The sequence below is a fragment of the Lichenostomus cassidix genome, chromosome 5 (assembly GCF_008360975.1).
Source record: "Lichenostomus cassidix isolate B80296 chromosome 5, HeHo_3.0, whole genome shotgun sequence".
Taxonomy (NCBI): Eukaryota; Metazoa; Chordata; class Aves; order Passeriformes; family Meliphagidae; genus Lichenostomus; species Lichenostomus cassidix.
In genome coordinates this window covers 25,281,848-25,299,965 of record NC_139486.1, presented here as the reverse complement: position 1 = coordinate 25,299,965, position 18,118 = coordinate 25,281,848, and positions in this window count along the sequence as shown.

Sequence of the window (18,118 nt, the reverse complement as noted above, 5' to 3'; positions counted from 1 at the left end):
ACCAGCAGCTGGTCCAGCAAATAAAATAATCTCAGCAACCATCTATTCCAGACTGACAACTATCCTTCCTTGGTGCTTCTGAGCAGTGAAGGACTCTGGTTGAAGGACTCTGTTAAAGTGAGATAGTACAAGATACTGACTAAATGGCAAAGAAGATGTTATTTTAGAGGTCACAGCCCACTTCAGAAACTCCCAAGGAAGATATACCCGCAACAAGGATAATGAAATTGAAAAAAAAAAAAAAAGAAAAGAAAATATTTTTTCATTTTTTTTAATTTGTCTTGAAGAGCAGTCAGCAATAGGTTGTGCAGAAGCGTTGATGGCAGAAAGGAATTCACAGTGAAAGATGGTCAGAAATACTAAGGCTGGTAGGGAGCCAAAGCATAAGTAAACAGCACAGTAATATGAAATTAGTCCAGAAGGCATTTGGGGTAAAAAAAAGGAAATAGAAACTCAGGTATATGGACATGCCAGCAACGCCATTTTAACTGGCTTATAAATCATTACTCATGGTTTGCTAATGTCAAGAAACGAAACTAGTAATAGTACTAGACTGGATAATCAAAGTTAACAGTCAGTTAAGGTGATATTAATTGTATTTGACTGATGAGAAGGGGCGGGAGAGTGAATAGCTGGCAGAGGGAAAATGTAAAATTTGATGCCTGCTAAATGAGGCATGATGAATAATGGTTTTTCTTGTCAAAACCACTGCCAGATTCCCCTCAAGCTGCAAGCGGGTATTCAGGAACACGTGTCTGGTTTTAACCAGGGGTCTGATCCTTCTCCTAATAAAAGCAACAAAAGAATATGATAACTGATGCAAACAGGAGCTGAAAAAGACCAAGATAATGTCCTACAGCCACAAGCTGAAATTCCATCTTACTTCATCCAAAGCAAGTTAAAAACAATCCAGGGAGAGTACCTATTATCTTGCATGAACAGACAGCAGTTGTTGACAGGAGTTAATAGCATTTCCCAAGAAACTAGGCTTAATCTGTTTTTTGTTGAAACTTTTTTTTTATGTATTTATTAACAAGAAGTAGAATTTCTGACAATATACTCTCTAAACAAAGCATTAAAAGTGGATCTCACCTAAATAAAATAATACAGCAGAAACATAAGTCATTCAGATCTTACGATAAGGTTATTCAGAGAGTTAATATCAGTGGTTTATGTTTATCTTACTTGCTAAATCTTTCCAGAAATTGTTCAGCTGTTAGCCTGCTCTATTTATATAAGCAGTTGTCCTGTTCCAATGTGCATGAGGCTGAACTGCACTTTTCTGGATTGGAAAGCAGAAGCAATTGCATCTATTGACTGCAGTCTGATATATTCTAAGACTGCTGTCAGTTCTTGCTTAGTTTTAGAGAATCAGGACATTTCCTATCACCATTATAACAAAATGAAATTGTGGTAGGGCAACTAATAAATCATTACTCTCTTTAGTTTTCTTGTTATGCACAAGACAACTCTGTCCAATTATTGGGACAAGAGACCCAGGGATTGTGCACATAGAAACTTACTCCACATAACAAACCAATAAAGATGGGGAAAGTCATATGCAGAACAGAGATGCACAATAAAAGCAACAATGCCTGAGAGTCTTTTCCTCTAAACTACCTTTCAGACATTTTTTCTCTATTGTTGCTGAAGCAAACTGATGCTAGATGTTTAACAGCAGGCTGCAGAAATAATTTAGGCACAGAACAACAAAGCACGTTCTGGGGATGGACTGCTGAGCGAGCAGAGCCACAGACCCATCAAGGTCCCACTGATTCCAATGAAGAAAACACTGAGCAGCAAGGGCTATGTAGCTAGGTAGTCTCCACATCCAAACTTTTAAATCAAAGGTCAAAAAGTTCCTTAGCCAGCCATTCCATTGCAGAGCTTCTTACATCTTGCCCAAAGCACCTATTAGTGTCCACCCTGAATGACTGTGAAACAAACAGATCCAGCCCAGCTGCCATGTGCCAGGCACACAAAGGAAATCCAAGTTTTGAGAGATACAGAATTAGCCTGTCTGTTCCAGCCCACTAAATCATGGGATTGGAAATGAGACCACAACACCAGAGTTCAGGCCAAAATTCAAACTTCCCCCGAATTTAGAGGGACTAAAAGTCCAATTTCTAATTTAGGTCCAGCTTTGGCTGGAGCTAAGACTAATTCATAAGCGCAAGGATCTGCAAATTCTGTTTATGAATCATGCTAATGGCATCCATATTACAAGAGTACAGTGCTACTGAGACACTGAGGAGGCCTCAAGACCTTACAGACCCCTTCAACCCTCGCAGGCAACACAAGGCACAAGTAGAGGTCAGGCTGAAAAGCAGAAGTAATTTAACCACATAGCAGGACTTAAACCCAGCATCCATCTGCAATGTAAATTCAAAGGTGCCACCAGTCATGTGTTAGTAGTAATTAACTGATCCTAGGGAACCTTACCTTTGACAGCTTCCCTTTCACTATCTTTGCAGCTCTGTGGTTACTCAGTTCCTTCTAGTCCAAGAGCTCTGCTACACTGCTGGAATACCCAGGGTATTACCTCTGCCAGGTTCTTCTCTCTGCAGAGGTGGCTCCAGGCTGTCCCTGCAATGGCCTTGTAACCACAACTCCTCTCTCAGACACAAAAAGGTCTTCATGACTCACACACACCTACAGCTACAGGCACAATCTAAGCACTGCACCTTCTCCTCCCTCATACACAGCCTTACAGAGCCTGTCAAGATGCTCCAGGATTTACCCCACCACTAGGAAATGCAGCAACAGCAGTTTGCAGATTACATGAAAGCATCTACCTCCTGTCCACCTATACTGGGAGAGGTGGCAGATGACGCTCTAGCCTGGGTGTGTGCCAGAGGAGGAGTCTGGCTTTGTGGGCAGTGTCTGGGCAACAGAACAGGCAGAAGTGTGCATGGGCCCCATGCAGCCTGCACACTGCTGCTCAGACCACACTGTCATGCATCATTCAGAGAGAAGAAACTGCATGCTATTATAGCCTTCTGTCTAACAAAGCCCATGATGAGAAAAGTACATACTTACTACCCAGGTAGTAAATAATTCAAGGTTTTGATATCTCCTATTTTGAAGAAGCTTTTGTGACAGTCTTTTTTTTTTAATTGCAATGCTTGTGAAGATAAAAATACTAGCACTGGAATGACATAAACAAATTCCACATAAACTTGCAAGCAGACTCCTACAAACACTTCTTCAGCCCAGCCTGAAATATCCCTGCTGATCCTATGCAAAACCTGCCAGTTTCACACAACTGCCTGCTGTTGATGTGACCTTTCAAAGATGTTGAGTCGAAGTGAATTACAGAAGAGTTCAGTATGCCTCAAACAGGCACTGGGAAGAAAGCACAGTTGTATGTGTTGTTCAGGAAAGAGGAAAACACTATTATGTATGTGCCTTGCCAGAAACCAGCCCTTCATTTGTCTCTCACAACAGGGTCTCCGATTCTGTGCTCATTTCTGCAAGGAGCACACATTGGTTGGTTTAATAACACCAATGTAAGCAACAAACAAACAAAAAACCAACCAACCAAAAAAAAGGAGAGAGAAATTTCACTCCTGCATGTGAATGAGATTATTTTTTTCCTCCCTGTATCACTATATATTGATTTTAGCAATATGCCTCCTACACAAAGAGGTGCTGAGGCTGGTAAGAACCCTATGCAGGTCACCTAGTCCATCCCCTGCTTTGCTGCAGATTTCTAATCTCTGTGCTACAAGCATGCAAAAGCAGAACATGTGCAGGAGGTATTCATCCACATACTTTTCAAAGAACTCAAAAGTCTTCTAGTCTATTAATTTATCCAGACATCATCCTTTTATATTTTTTCAATCAGAAGGAAAGAAGTTGTCTTCATTTGGCACCATGAAAAACAGGCTGCAGCAAATTTCCATAAACACAGTCAAGGGATCACCCCTCAACAGTGAACATGCAGATGCAGGTACAAATGAAGGCTTTGCAAATTCAAGTACCTATTAGCATAGTCTATTGTCAATGGTAAAACTATTGAGAAGGTTGTACTTCCACTAGGTGTCATCTGCCAGAAACTGCAGCAATGCAAGTCACTTTATCTGTAAATGGAAATACACCATTTGCAGCTCCAACTCCTTTTCCTGGGAGTACGTTCACAGAACCTGTAAAAACAGCCTCCACATAAGAGATGTCCTTTACATGTGCTCACACAAGCGTGGGTTGACACTCTCCTTATGGAGGTTCTTGGTGGGGTGAAGCAGGGACAATGTTTATCTGTGAAATATTTGAGAGAATCGATGGACTTTTATACATTCAAACCAAGAAAAACATTTGTAGCATTGAATTAATATGCAAACACGATGTATCACCCTGCAGTAAAAAAAGAAAAGTAGGTGGGCAACATCCTTAAAAACGGTGTGAAAATCGGGCTCTTGCAGATGAGCTGAAGCCAGGCTGTGAGGTTTCCCACTCGCTCACAGCAGAGGGCTGTGTTGGGCTGAGCAGAGCTGGGACTGACAGCCAGGAGACTTACACAGCTGCAGAAAAAAAAAGGTCTTAAGCAGAAACAAATCCTCAGGTCACTCATGGTAGAACAGGGAAGAATCAGGAAAAAACAGTATGATCTTCTCTCCCCTCCTCAGAGCACTGGAGGTCCTGCCATCACTTCTGCTTCATCCCAGTAATTCACAATACACTGTGAACTCTGGGCCATGCAACTCGTCCTCCTCTGCAATAAGCTTACTTTTCCTGTCGTCTCACTCACTTTCAATTCCAAACACTAATTTATTTTGTTATGCACATTTATTCCACAAGAGAGTGGCTCCTTTGCTGCCACTGTATGAATCAATTGTCCACTCTTTGCCATAGATACACATTTCTGCTCACTCCATTACAAAAGGGATGTATCAGTGCTGAGAGTGTTTACGGGACAAGTATTATGGATAATTAGAAACCCAGGAAGTATAGAGCAAGTGCAAGGAAATGGAGCTGTTATCTAAGAAAGGAGATGGGTGCTACAACATATCCTTTAAAACACTATAGGTACTATGTACCTGATAGGACACAAAATATTTCATTTCAGTGATATAAGGTAGGATATTCTGAAATATACACTATGCACTGTTGCTATAACAACATGTCAGGACTGCTACCATCACAGCATCAAAACTGCAGATATTTGTGATGGAGCTTGATTCATAAGCAAAGAGACAGAAGTCTAGAAGGCTGTAATGGGCAGAAGCCTGAGGTCAGATCAAATACTTTTAGGGGAGGAGGGGGGGCAATAAAGAACTGCAGGATTTGAGCAAGACAAAAACAGCATTTGACCACTCAGCCCAAACAACTGCCTACCACCAACACTGCTTCACCATAACAGATTCAGTTTTGCTGTAATCACAAAAAGTGGTCCATGTAAACATGAGGAAGAGCTCTCTTTCACCTCTTGTATGACTTACACACATAAGGCTCACCTCCGGTGTAAGAGGTGCTCATTTAAGGGTGAGCTCTTCTGTTCCTGGCATATCTTTGAAAAGATGAGTTGTTCTTATTTTGCTCACTGTGACATGTCAATACTTTGAAGAAATGACAAATATTACAGTCTAGACAAATCTATTGATGAGCAGCTGCCTCTCATGTATTTTTGAGAAGTAATAGTTTTGGTGTCTCCTGGAGTTTTATCAAGGGCACTCTTTCCTGGCATCTACAAGAGGCAGAACTTCAGCAGAGAGACGTTCAGTCTTTCTGGCACTTACTGTTGAGAGGGCTCTGTACCCCACTGCTATTTTCATTGTTGAGTCACCCAAACACTGAGGCACTTCCCACAGGAACAATTTGTATAGAAACCTATTTTGAGAAGGATAAGGTTCACTCTCAGTGGTACAGTGATTGCACATCAGGCAACTCAGCCTGTTCTCAAATGAGTCACAAAAATCTCCTCACCAGGGCAAATGTCAAGATACACTGGCCACGAGTCACAGCTGTCATCCTCCATTTTAAAAGCTTTGAATCCTTATGAACTGTCAGTGAGGCTGAGACAGGAGCATGATGCTGCTAACCTTGAAATACTGGAATTAAACATTTCCACCATCATTTAGATGGGTCTGTCCTATAGCACTGTTTCAGGTAATTGAAACAGTTAGCCCCTTGACCAGAAAGGTGACAATTTATATAAATAGGAAAGAGCAAGAACTGTCAGAAATTCAGCATCCCACAGCAGCAGTATATTTCAAATCTCAAGTGTTATATGAGATAAATTTCATTTAGAGGTTGTGGATTACTGTCTCCCTTTTTATCTTCCTGTACATCCAATACAACCTAGGAATGCAGATTAGTCTGAATATAAACAATCTAATCAAAGTAAAAATTAGGCAATGTGAGAAATTGCCAAGGATGTTATACATGCTTTTCACCCATCTTGAAAAAATGGTGGGTCTCATTCAAGAGGTACAAATCAACAACCACAGACAAATTTAGGAAAGTACTGCTTGTTTTTTCAGACAAAACTAGTCTATTCATGCCAGCCTGATACACACAGTGATATACTAATGCAAACAAACTAATTGCACTGTCAGGTAATTTGAGATTTTGAATAATTTGCAGCTAAATTCATTGTTAGTTTACAATGAAGCTTAATTGGCTGTAGATTATTGCATTGTATTTTATACACCTGGCTTTGTTTTAATTTCAATTAGCATTGCTGACATTGTAATCTCATTATTGCTATTACGCTGACAAGGAACAAGTGTTTGCACATGTTGTCTATCTGCCTCCAGAACATCAGCTCCATGACAGGCTGCAAGGCTCATCATTACACAGCTGATTGTACCTCAATATTAAGGTCAGAAAGCAGTAAACATTTGAAATCGTGGGGAGTGCAGATTCAAGCTCTCTTTGCAGTGCTAAGAGCTGTGAGCACCACAGTCAAGCCACCTGCATGCAGCATCAGCATCCATCCCTGGGGATTGCAGGGTGCACCTACAAGAGGTATGCACTGCCCAGGCAGGGCAGCACCCATATCTGTTACCTTCTCCATGTCCATCACAAAGTCCAAGAGGAGGTGACTGTGGAGTCCCTAAGGTTAGTAATCAATAATCAATAAATTCATTAATTTAACAAATGCACATTCCCCTATGCAGGGAACTGACAGAGCAGGGATGTTACAAAATCACCAGCACTGGTGATGTCTCAGGCTAGACAGGCATCAGTCTAGTTCAACAAAGCAGATGCTGCTGATCTGCACAAGTGGCCCTGCACTGGGATGGGACACAAGTAAGGCCATGTCCAGCATGATTTTTTTTGTGGAACTCAGATTTTGCTATCCTAACATTGCCTTGCTCATTTTCTTTTGTCTGTTCATCAAAACAACCAACTTACTGACTTAAAAACCCACAACTGTGCAGAGAAGAGAGAGCTGCTTCCCCCTTACATCAGACTAACTCTGCCCCTTAGCAAGCCAATCATTACACTGCCTGAAGAAAGGTAAGTAAAGGGGACTGCACCGGCCAGTCTGCTCAAGGTCACCTCAGCACGGGAAGCATAAAGAACAGGGTGGAACAGCATCACACACCAGTCCTGTCTGCAATGAATAACGTGGGTGGATTGTCCAAGAATAGCTGAAACATTCTGGATCAAGCAGTCAGGTAAAATACTTCCTAGATTAAACCACAGTGCAAGAAGAGGTATGGTAGGAGCATACCCGGGCCAGAGCCACACTGTTCGTGGCCAGCAAATGCAGCTGACACAGTAAAACCATCTACTTCTGCCACATTTCATCAGGGAGCTAAGATTTATATGGATTTTTGAAAACTACAAAAACAGGAATTTGTTCCTTCCCTACACCAAACACTTCTGATAAAAATAGCAACCTGGTTGTACACGCCTTCCCTGACAATTCCCAATTATTCAATCCAATTCCCCTCTGGATTATTAATTATAATTAATAATATCAATTATTAATAATTATATCTCTATTAATATCCAGAAGCTTTGGCTGGGAGAAGACACTATGTAATAATCAGGAGTAATTTTATGGCAGACCAAGCCAAAAGAACATATGGACTTTGGCTCACCAGGGGAGCTCCTAGATAATCTGTAACTATCACTCCACAGTTCTTTCCTAACAAAAATATCTACAGCTACTGCATGAAAAAAACTTCAGCAAACAAATACAACACAAATTTAAATCTAAATGTTGAGAAAGCTAAAAGTCTTGGACTTTATTTGTTATAGGGTATGCTGAAAATCAGACCAAATAAAACCAGAACAGTAGGATAATAATATGGAGAGGGTATTATCCATAACCTAAAGTATTACTATCCTTGCCTCAGTGGCCTTAAAACAAGGAAAATTATTATCAACCAAAGATTTAAAAAATTAGATGAATCAGGAAAAAGACTTTCAGTACAATCAGAAGAGCTTAAATTTAAAATAGTATGGAAACTGAAAGTGAAAAGAGTGAGCAAAGAGAGGAGAGATGGCCAACAGCAGAACAAAAGCAGGACAATAGAAAAGAGCAATCTCGTCAACTTTCATCTTCATAAAAATAAGAATTTTGGCTCCAAAACATCATTAAATTAAAATAAATGACAACGAAAACAAACATAAAAGAAACCCTGCAGGATTTCAAGACTGAAAAGACTTCCCCCCCTCCTTTTTCTTTTTTTTGATAAAGAATGGGCTTAACCTCACTTTGTTTATTAAAGATTTTGACTGTGTGCAAAGCCTGCTCTTGGGTGTGCCTTGTTTGGCACTGAGCTGCAATACAAACAAGCTCCAGCTGTGATGCATGAAAAGCTTAGGAGCAGCAGAGAGCTTAATGTCTCTAATTAATGTCTGTTTGGACCTAAAATGAGGCATTGGAGACTCCAGATAAACTTTGGCACATAACACATTTCAAAGGGGAATTAAGAGCTGGATAAACAAGAATTTTTCACTGATGTGCTCTGGATATATTTGCAAAATGGAGGTGGTGATGAGATCAGAGTATTTTTCTTCTATGCTGGGCCCAGGCATAGTCATTCTTATGTCTCCCTTTTACTGCATGGCAGGTCAAGAGGAGGAGAGAGATGTGACAGAATGCCATGTTTAACTTAGCTTTAAACCTGCTCTTTAAACTCTGCAGCAACGTCCAGATTTGACTTGAAACAAACCACCTAAAAGTACATGTTTGTGCCCCTGTAACAGATATTTCAATGCAGATACTTTTTTCAAACCAATAATGACTGAAAGACAGCTTTAAGTGGGGATAAAAAAGACTAGGTTTATCAAAGCTTTCAATAAACCCACAGACCATAAAATAATCATAACCCTTCTGGTGTCTGTGCATCACAGGAAGAAAGCACACAGGGAGCATGCTTCTGCCACTGCTCAAAAGCTGAGTGCGTTTGTGAGCACAGGCCATCCCCACTCAGCTCCACTGTCCTCAGAACAGACCTTTGCTTGGCTCCATATTCTCCTGCTGAGGTTTCACTGGCTGTGATGAAAGCACAATTAAAAACAGTGTACAAATACCATCTGCCCAAACTCACAGACCAGAAGCCAGGAAATTTACTCTTCACCTCAGTACTCCTCCTCACCAAGCAATGTTAGACACTTCCACATTTTTGTTTCATTACCTAGGTTCTCATTACTGCCTACCTGCCCAGGCTTCACCACAAATTCTTAAATCCATAATAAAAAGACACCTAAGTCACCATCCTGTTATGCAGCACACCTCCTACCCTTCACAAGTGTCAGGAAAACATCGCAACAGGGACAGCAAGGTGGTGGTGGCGGCTAACTAGGAAGATCCTGTAGAGAAAAGGTTATTTCAGTTTCTTGTGAATAAGAAGAGACCTAAGACAGCCAGCATGTGGCAGTAAATGTGTGTATGGTAGGATAAGGCACAGAAATTTTATGTTCACAGAATGCAAAAATTAATTACCACAGCAAAAAAACAACAAAAAAATAGACACAGATTCTGGGATAAGTCAATATAAAACAGAAAGTCAGTCCCCTCTGTTCCTAAAGCAAATCATACCACTGTAGACATCCACAAACCCTCTTGCATGAACTGGCCAGCACAGGATGGCTCTAACTCAGCACACCCTGTTAACCAACTTCGGCAGCTCCCTGTCAGTCATAGCCTTCAGAAAGGGCTTCCAGGAAAAGGACCCAGTAGTGCCTTCTGGAAGGCTCCATCTCTCTTCAGAAACACTTTGTGAACAGGAGCTGTTGACTTCAGACCCAGATAATCATTGCAATTATCAATCTAGTGGATCATAATGAAAACAGGGTTTAATGATCAAAATTTTGAAACACAGATTTCCAGCGTTACTGTCCACTTAGGAAGACAAAAATATTCAATACCAGGCAATCCCAACTTTCACATTATCACCAGTTTTTCAATACTGAACCATATAAAAAGGCCTGTGCTTCAAATGAGGGTTGAATCATCCTATCACCCTACCAAAAGCAGGGGAAAAGGTATGGAATTCATTTGATTGGATTGCCCACTTTTTGGTCCTTCATTATGTCAGAAGAGACTGTGCTTAGCACCACTATAGGTCTGCAGGAATTAAAAATCTGATCTTTTTTCTTCTCAGTTGTCCCTGATTTCCTTCCAGTTCCTCAGCTGTTGCCAAGCTCTGTGTTAAAACTAGTGGAAATCAGTCTGCAGAAGGTGAGCAGTAGGAATCTTTGTCCCCAGTTTTCTATGGCACACCCTCCTCCCACCGCTCACATTCGGGTTGCACTGCACAGAGCTGATGGGGTAACAGCATCATCAGTGGTGCAGCATAGAAGTGCAACAAATGCCCAAGGTAAGTAAGGGCGAGGCATTAAGTAAAGATCAGGTGGAGTTTAATATGGTTTGAGAGGTCTGAAACAGTATCATAAAGCTTATGGAAGTTAAGCCCTGCTTGAATGCCTTTTGAGGGAAGGCAAGTAGCCTTCCTTACTCCTTACTCCACTTCCTTCTTAAGCACAGCCTAAAGTGCAGCCTAAATTGTGAGAAGCTTTTTAGGCAGTTTGACAGATATACTCTTTATGAAGTACAGAAATGGACTCTCATCAGAAAACATATTTTAATTTTATTCTTCACTGCAGTTCAATGTACCTAACTGCCATAAATAAGAAATAAGGTAGAAAAATCTCATTAAACTGCTCTGTGCTCCCACAGACTGAACTATTTGCTGTACTACAGTCAGCTCAGGCTATCTGAAGTTCTTAGCCCTGTGCAGTGCTGAACTGATCAGCCACGGATTTTGCACCAGAAGCTCCCAGCTGATTTGCTCTGAGGATAGAGAATTCCAGCTTTAAAGCCTTCAAACGGGCAGCCTTCACCAGCACTACCTTCACTCTACAGAAGCATTTACACTGAAGGCAAGGAAAATAAAAGTGTTGATGCTTTGAGAATACTTTCACTTATTTCTCACAAATATTCAGTTTCACTACAATGGCTTTAGTTGGTTTCAAGTTTGAATTTTAAGTAACCACTTACAAAGGGAGAATAAGTAAGTGCTAAATGCACTGCACTCAGCATGCAATACAGCAAGGTAGTAGGACATCTCCAAACAGTCCAGACTCACCGAGGTGAAACCCTGGCACGTGGCACATCAGTGACACCAATCCCACTGACCTGAACAGGGCTGCAATTCCCCACCATTTCGGCCAAGCTAATTGCTACTCTAACAAAAGAGTTACCTAAGACCTGCTCTATCTGAAGAAAACTAGGAAACCAAGCAAAACAAAAGAAAAGAGGCCTGTCTTCCACTTGCAGCTTGTTGCTGTGTCATTCCCATTAAGGCTTGGGGCTGGCAGAGGTGCAGAGCAGAGCACAGCTGAGCCTGCGGCCAAAGCAGCAAACCTGCTGCAGCCAAAGCACCGAGCACAGGTGCCGAGGGAGGCAGCGGCTCCACCCTTCCACAGAAGCACCCCAAGTGGTAGGCTACACCCCTACTGGCTTCAGCAGAGTTTTAAAACAAGCTACGACATGTTTTCCCCAGCAAGACTATTAAAAAAATTAAGAACAAGAAGAGTCACTAAGTTATTATCTGCTGCTATAATCTGTATATCCTACAGTACTGTTTTCTGTCTCTACTCAAATTTCCTTTAAGTCACCAAAAATGTGAGCATCACAAAACCACCCAGCACTTCTGCAGAATTTGTTGGCTTTTCAAGTTTTGATGACAATCTGACCATTTTCCCAGCCTCAGTAGGCAAAGGTCTGCTTTCTATTTCAGAGAATGGAGAACCAGCCATACCAGAAAATTACTAAAATAAATCATGCCATTTGTAAACCCACCAAAGGTACTAAAGCAGATGAATGGTAGGGAGCAAATCATACCAGACCAATCTAATTTCCTTCCACAACAGACCAACAGGCCTTGTGGGCAGGGAAGAAGAAATCAGTGTCAAAGCTCAGTTTCAGTAAAGGCCTTTGACATTACCCAATATGACAAACTTGTAAGTAAGCTGCAGAAGCAAAGATTAGATCAAACCACCATAGGCTGGCTGCAAAAGTCATCAGACACTATTCCTAAGGGGTAATTATCTGTGGCTCCCTTTCAAAAAAAAGAAAGATGCATTGAAGTGGATATTTCACGGATATCTGCACCACTTTAGCTTCATTCATTCACTAATAATTTGGACAGTGGAACAACCAACCATATTAAATCTGCACACGAGAAAGTAGGAAAAACTGCAAGTGTACTGGGTGGCCAACAGAACTCAACATAAACAAACTGGAAAGCAGTCAGGAAAAGGAAAAAGGACACAAACCAAGCAGGAACTTATATCAAGCATTGTATTTTCATAGTAACACCCAAATTAATGACTTTGGGACAGGAAATGGCTGGCAAGGTAACAGCTCTTAAGAGCAGGAGAAGGCAGCAGACACCAAACAAAAGGCAAGTCAATATAATGCCATTGTGAAATGGGAAACATTGGACAGGGATGTATGAACAGGATTATTTCACGTGGTTTCAGGATACAATTTGTCTACTTCAGCTGGCACTGAATAAGGCCTTGGATGAGGTAATCTGTAGTTTCAGGAAAGACTTGAGGCAATTTAGCTTATGGAAGATTATTAATTCCCTGCCTCCTCCCTCCAGCACTGAAGTATATAAAAACCTGTTGCACAAGAAGAATCACTCACCTTTGCAAATGGTAAACAGGACAGGTAGCAATAGGCTTAAAGAAAAGCAAGCTTATGGTTAGAAATAAGAAAAATCATTGTAACTGGAAGAGAGTAGCCCCACCTCACAAGAGATTACCTGGTTCATTTCTTTATTTGTAGAAGCCTATGATATGACACATACAAAAAGCATCCTGAAAAGACATGTAAGGACAAGATAAATCAGACCACTTTTTAGCTTCCAAAACTATTGAAGACCCCACTGATAACGAAAATAGACTCTCTTCTCTTCAAATACATGCGCTGCATTTTGCTGTGCTAGCAGTCCCCAAAAGGAATCTCTAATTGGATTAGAGCTCTGCAAAAGCACACAGCTGGCAACAGCTGGGGAATCAGCCACTTGCAGACAGACAGGTGCCATTTCCTTTTCACTAGTGTAACCTCCAGGGCTCACTGACAGCATCCCTGTAAAAGAGTAATTCTTGCAGTGTTGTCATTTGCTGATGGCTTTGGGAGAAGGTTGTTTTGACTAGAAACCTTAAACTTACAGCTCATTTGGAAGCACAGCAGTTGTTTGATGTTTGTAATCCACTTGACATCCTGACTTGTTATACTAGTACATCAAGATGATATGACAAACAGGCTAATTAAATGGAGAGCAGGGACTATTTTCACAAGCTTCACCCCACACTGTAGAAGTGAGCTCTAATTCCTTGAGAGCTGTCATTCAAAACAAGTCACTGAATTTAGAGTTGTTGCCAGGGGAATTGCAGGGATCACGTAATGATGCCCTGAGGTATATCAACTGAGTTGTCAATGGAAAGTCTATCTCATTCCCAGAGGGAAATTTTCAATCAGGTGTAAAGAAAAACTGGAAGCTAATGTACTTGAGGCCAAACACACAGTGTGGTCGAGGGATACCTAGCCTGGACACATGCTAAGAAGGATGCTAGAGTCTCCCTGATACTCTCCTAAATTTATTTGGATGTAAAAGCAATGACTGGAAGTTGAGCTCCCCCCAGGCAAGTGATCATATACTGCATTTTAGCTACCTAAGTAAAACTGGTATTAACTTCAGCTAGAAAGGGTAACCACATCCCATATCCATTAGACTGGACATACCGACAAGAGGAATTCAAGTTACAGGGGTCTTCAGTTTTGCCAAGATCTCAGAGACCTTATAGAACAAAGCTAAAAATTGGCTCTAGCAAGAAGAAAAGCTCCCTCTCTTTCCAGCTACTGCAAAAGGACAAAAAATAAAGGTCTACTCTCTGACAGAAGGCATCTAAATAATTTTTAAAGTGTTCTGACCCCTACAATAAAGAAGTGCTTTACAAGGTACTTTTTTTTCTTACTAAGGAAGATCCAGGGCTGGAAGACAACAAAGCATTCCTTTTAAACAATTCTTAACCACGTATCATTCAGGAATTCACAGAAGAACATTAACTGCAATTCTGTTAATTCTTCTAATAATAACCAAAAGGAAAGAAAAAGTTACTGCATAAATGCTTATTGCAAAAATAAGCTTGTTTTCCCTGGTTTACAGTTTTGGGCCTTTCATAAGAGGAACAAGCTCCCAAAAATAAGCCGTTTTCAAGTTCCACAGGGAACAGCCTCAAACTGAATTAGTGGGATTTAGATTCTTCTTTTTGCTCTCTTCCAGAAACAATACTTTACAGAAAATGAGAGGACATACTTTGATTTCTTAACAGCAGAGTCATTCAAGACTATGACATGTTAAGTCTCAAGTACAAAAGTCCTCAAATGTGAGTAAGGATGAATCAAAGTTTAAGACAACTCAGGACACATATTTCATGGCAAAAATAACAACAAAGTACAGGGCAAGTCCATGAGACACCTGTTCTGAAAACAGAGCTTATGAAAAGGCAAATAACTCTTCACAGCTTGCAAGCTGTTCAGTTTTATAGGAAACATACTTGCAAATTATTGCAGCAGATGCCTCTCTTGATTTTTTTCTCATTTCAAGCTCAGAAAACAGTGGGGCTTGTTCTGTTGATTTCAGTCTTATTGACTATAATGTTTCATAGACTAAAAATAGCATTGAGAGAAATGCAGTGTTGCTGTAAAGATCATCTTGAAATCCTTTTAGCACTGTCATCTCAGCACCTTCCCTACACTTTCACTCTGTCATCCTATGAGTTTCTAACACTTTGGATTCTAACACTAATGCCTACTCCTTCAAGGACTATTATGATCCACGTAAAGTTTTTTGTATCACTCCTTCACCTGACTTCTTCCTTGCTCTTTCAAGAAAAATAGAAAAGCTGTTTCAAAGGTGCTTCCTGAGATCACCTAGTCCAGGCTCCCACTGAAAGCAGGACTAATGTCAACACTAGTTCAAATTAGGCTAGTCATAGCTTTGTCCAGAGAAGTCTTGAAAACCTTCAAGGAGAAACATTTCAAAACTGCTCTAGGAAACCTGTTTCTAACTCCTATTTTTATAGTCTCTTCTGGATAGTTTCTTACCGTCCTTCTGGAATCAAAGAGCACAAAAACAGAGCCAGTATTGCAAGAGATACTTCAGCAGCATGATGAAGACAATTTCCCTCAGTTTGGTGGCCACATTCTCCTACCACAAGCTAGCATGCAGGGTGCTGTTTTTATGTTGTGACTTCACTGCTGGCTCATGTTCAGCACATACCACTGATTGCTAGGATCTCTCTCAGCAAGGCTGAAAATTTTGCCCTTCTCCTTGTCAAAGAGTTTGAGGTTTCTGTCAGCCAAATTCTGAACCCAGGCTCTATCTTGCATCATATCAATTCTCTTCCCCACAGAGGAACATCATCTAATAATAAGGGTCAGCTATGAAGACACTGAACAGCCCCAGTGTCACCTTATAGGGTGCTCCACTTTTAGCCACCTTACAAATTAACATTGAGCAACTGATGTGAGTACAGTGATCCATCCAGTTCAAACCACCAAACAGTCCATTCACTTTACCCACAGCTCTTCTGGACAAGATGCAAACACCGTGGGAGAGTTGTCAGAAGCCATTCTAAAGTCAGTGTATGAGAATATCCACCACTGCCCTCATTGACATAACAAGTCATTTAATCTTAAAAGGCCATCTGGTTGTCTAAGCAATGCTTTTACACATCTCCTTTATAGCCTGTCCTTTCTTATTTCCATTTCTTTTTTCACCATGTTTATATAAGTAAGCCTTCCCAAAAAAAAAAATTCACCCTCACAGACCAGATGTCTCAGCAGACCCTCACCACAGCATCATGTGTGTTACCTTCCAGGTCTTGTTTTCCTTTGTTAATGTAATTCAGTGCTTTAGCCTTCATAACTCCAGTCTCCAGCTGTCAAAACACACCTGCTAACTCAGCAGGTGAAATAAAATGGACATTGATGGATTTCTGTTTCTCTTATCCCTGTTTGCTCTTATGTCTACTGTCCTGTCTAGGTCTGAAACTGTTTGAGAAAGCATGTCGTGGTTGAAACCAGACAAATGCACAATGCAAAGGGTTTATCAGCAGTTTTATGGAGAGTTCCAGTGTTGCTGAAATGTCACACAAAATTGGGTTTTCCAGCAAGACTGCTTTTTCAGCAGGTAAAGACATCCATATCACTGGTATATCATGGGATGCAGACACGCTTGCTTCGAAAAGAATTAATATCTCCATCATCTATCAAATCAGAGATTACCAATCAGTGTAGCACCTGCTCCCCACACTGAAGTCACCAGGCAAAGGAGGAACAAAAGACTTGAACTACACTTGTCACTCTTTTGAACATGCCTTATGATTTTTCAAAAGGCACAAGACAGAACATTTGTACTCACATGTGCACATGACATTGAGCAGAGGCAGTATGGAAACCCAACATGTCATGCAGATATCTAAAGGCTGTCCACCTCACACAACACAGCCCAAAGCCAAGACCAGAGCTGGTATGCTTTACTTCAACTTGTTCATAATTCTTCACAAACACTTGAATTTTTTTCAATGTAAGCATGACTTAATATAACTCTCTTACTAAGGAAATGCGGAGAAGTAGCACAACTCCTTCTCCAGGGTACTTCTGATCTCAGCATTAGGCACCATCACACTGTGCAGGCAGACCCTGCAGCTGTGTCCTGACCCAGAAAGCTTCACATCCACAGTTGTTCTCTTACTCCCTGGGTACACTTAGCCCCTTGATCCCTTACCAGTGAAGTCCACCTTTCCATTTGATTACAAAACCAAGAGTTCAGTGGTCCCTCTTTGTGGTCTAAGACTGTACATTTTATCCTCAGCCACTCTGAGCTGAGTACTACTTTTTTGTCCAGCCTTCTGAAATACTCTACAACACAGAAGAGGTTTTGAAGATATTTTTTTTAAAACAAGTCTAACAACAAAACCTACCCAACTTCATATAATCACCCACTAATTCTATCCTGTGTTTGGGAACTATTTGCTAATTCTGATTAAAATTCAGAAAGTATTACCTAAGCATATAAACTTCTCGGATCCTCGGATGTGACACAGGAGGTTTTCTCTCAAAAATGCTTACTTTGAGCTGGTAATATAACATGAGCAAAATAATGAGCTGTCAGTAGTCTGGCACCTCTATACTAACTAGATATTCAAATTCAGACCATGCATGCCTTTGGATCACTCCTCAGATTATCTGATAGGATAATCCTATTATTCCAGCAAGAATATTATTCAAAGACATCTTCCAGAATTTCATAACCTTACCAGTGTGTATTAAATAGCAACACAGAGCAATGTGTTCTGAGGCATTCATTTCCTCCTTTTTGAAATATGTACAGCAAGAACATTTTGACGGAAGAGAGGACAACAGTCAATCATTACAGGAGCAGGAAAGGAGCATAAACCTTGGCCAGAAGATTTTTGGTTTAAATTCCAATGTGATCGTAACAACTTAGCTTTTCTGCCTCAGTAGACACAAAAAAAATTCACAGAAAAGATGAATATCAATCATTGCTATGAAAATTTTTTTTCCAAAAAGAGTTCTTTTGGGGGTTATGTAGTGTGTCTTCTTGTCATTGTGAAA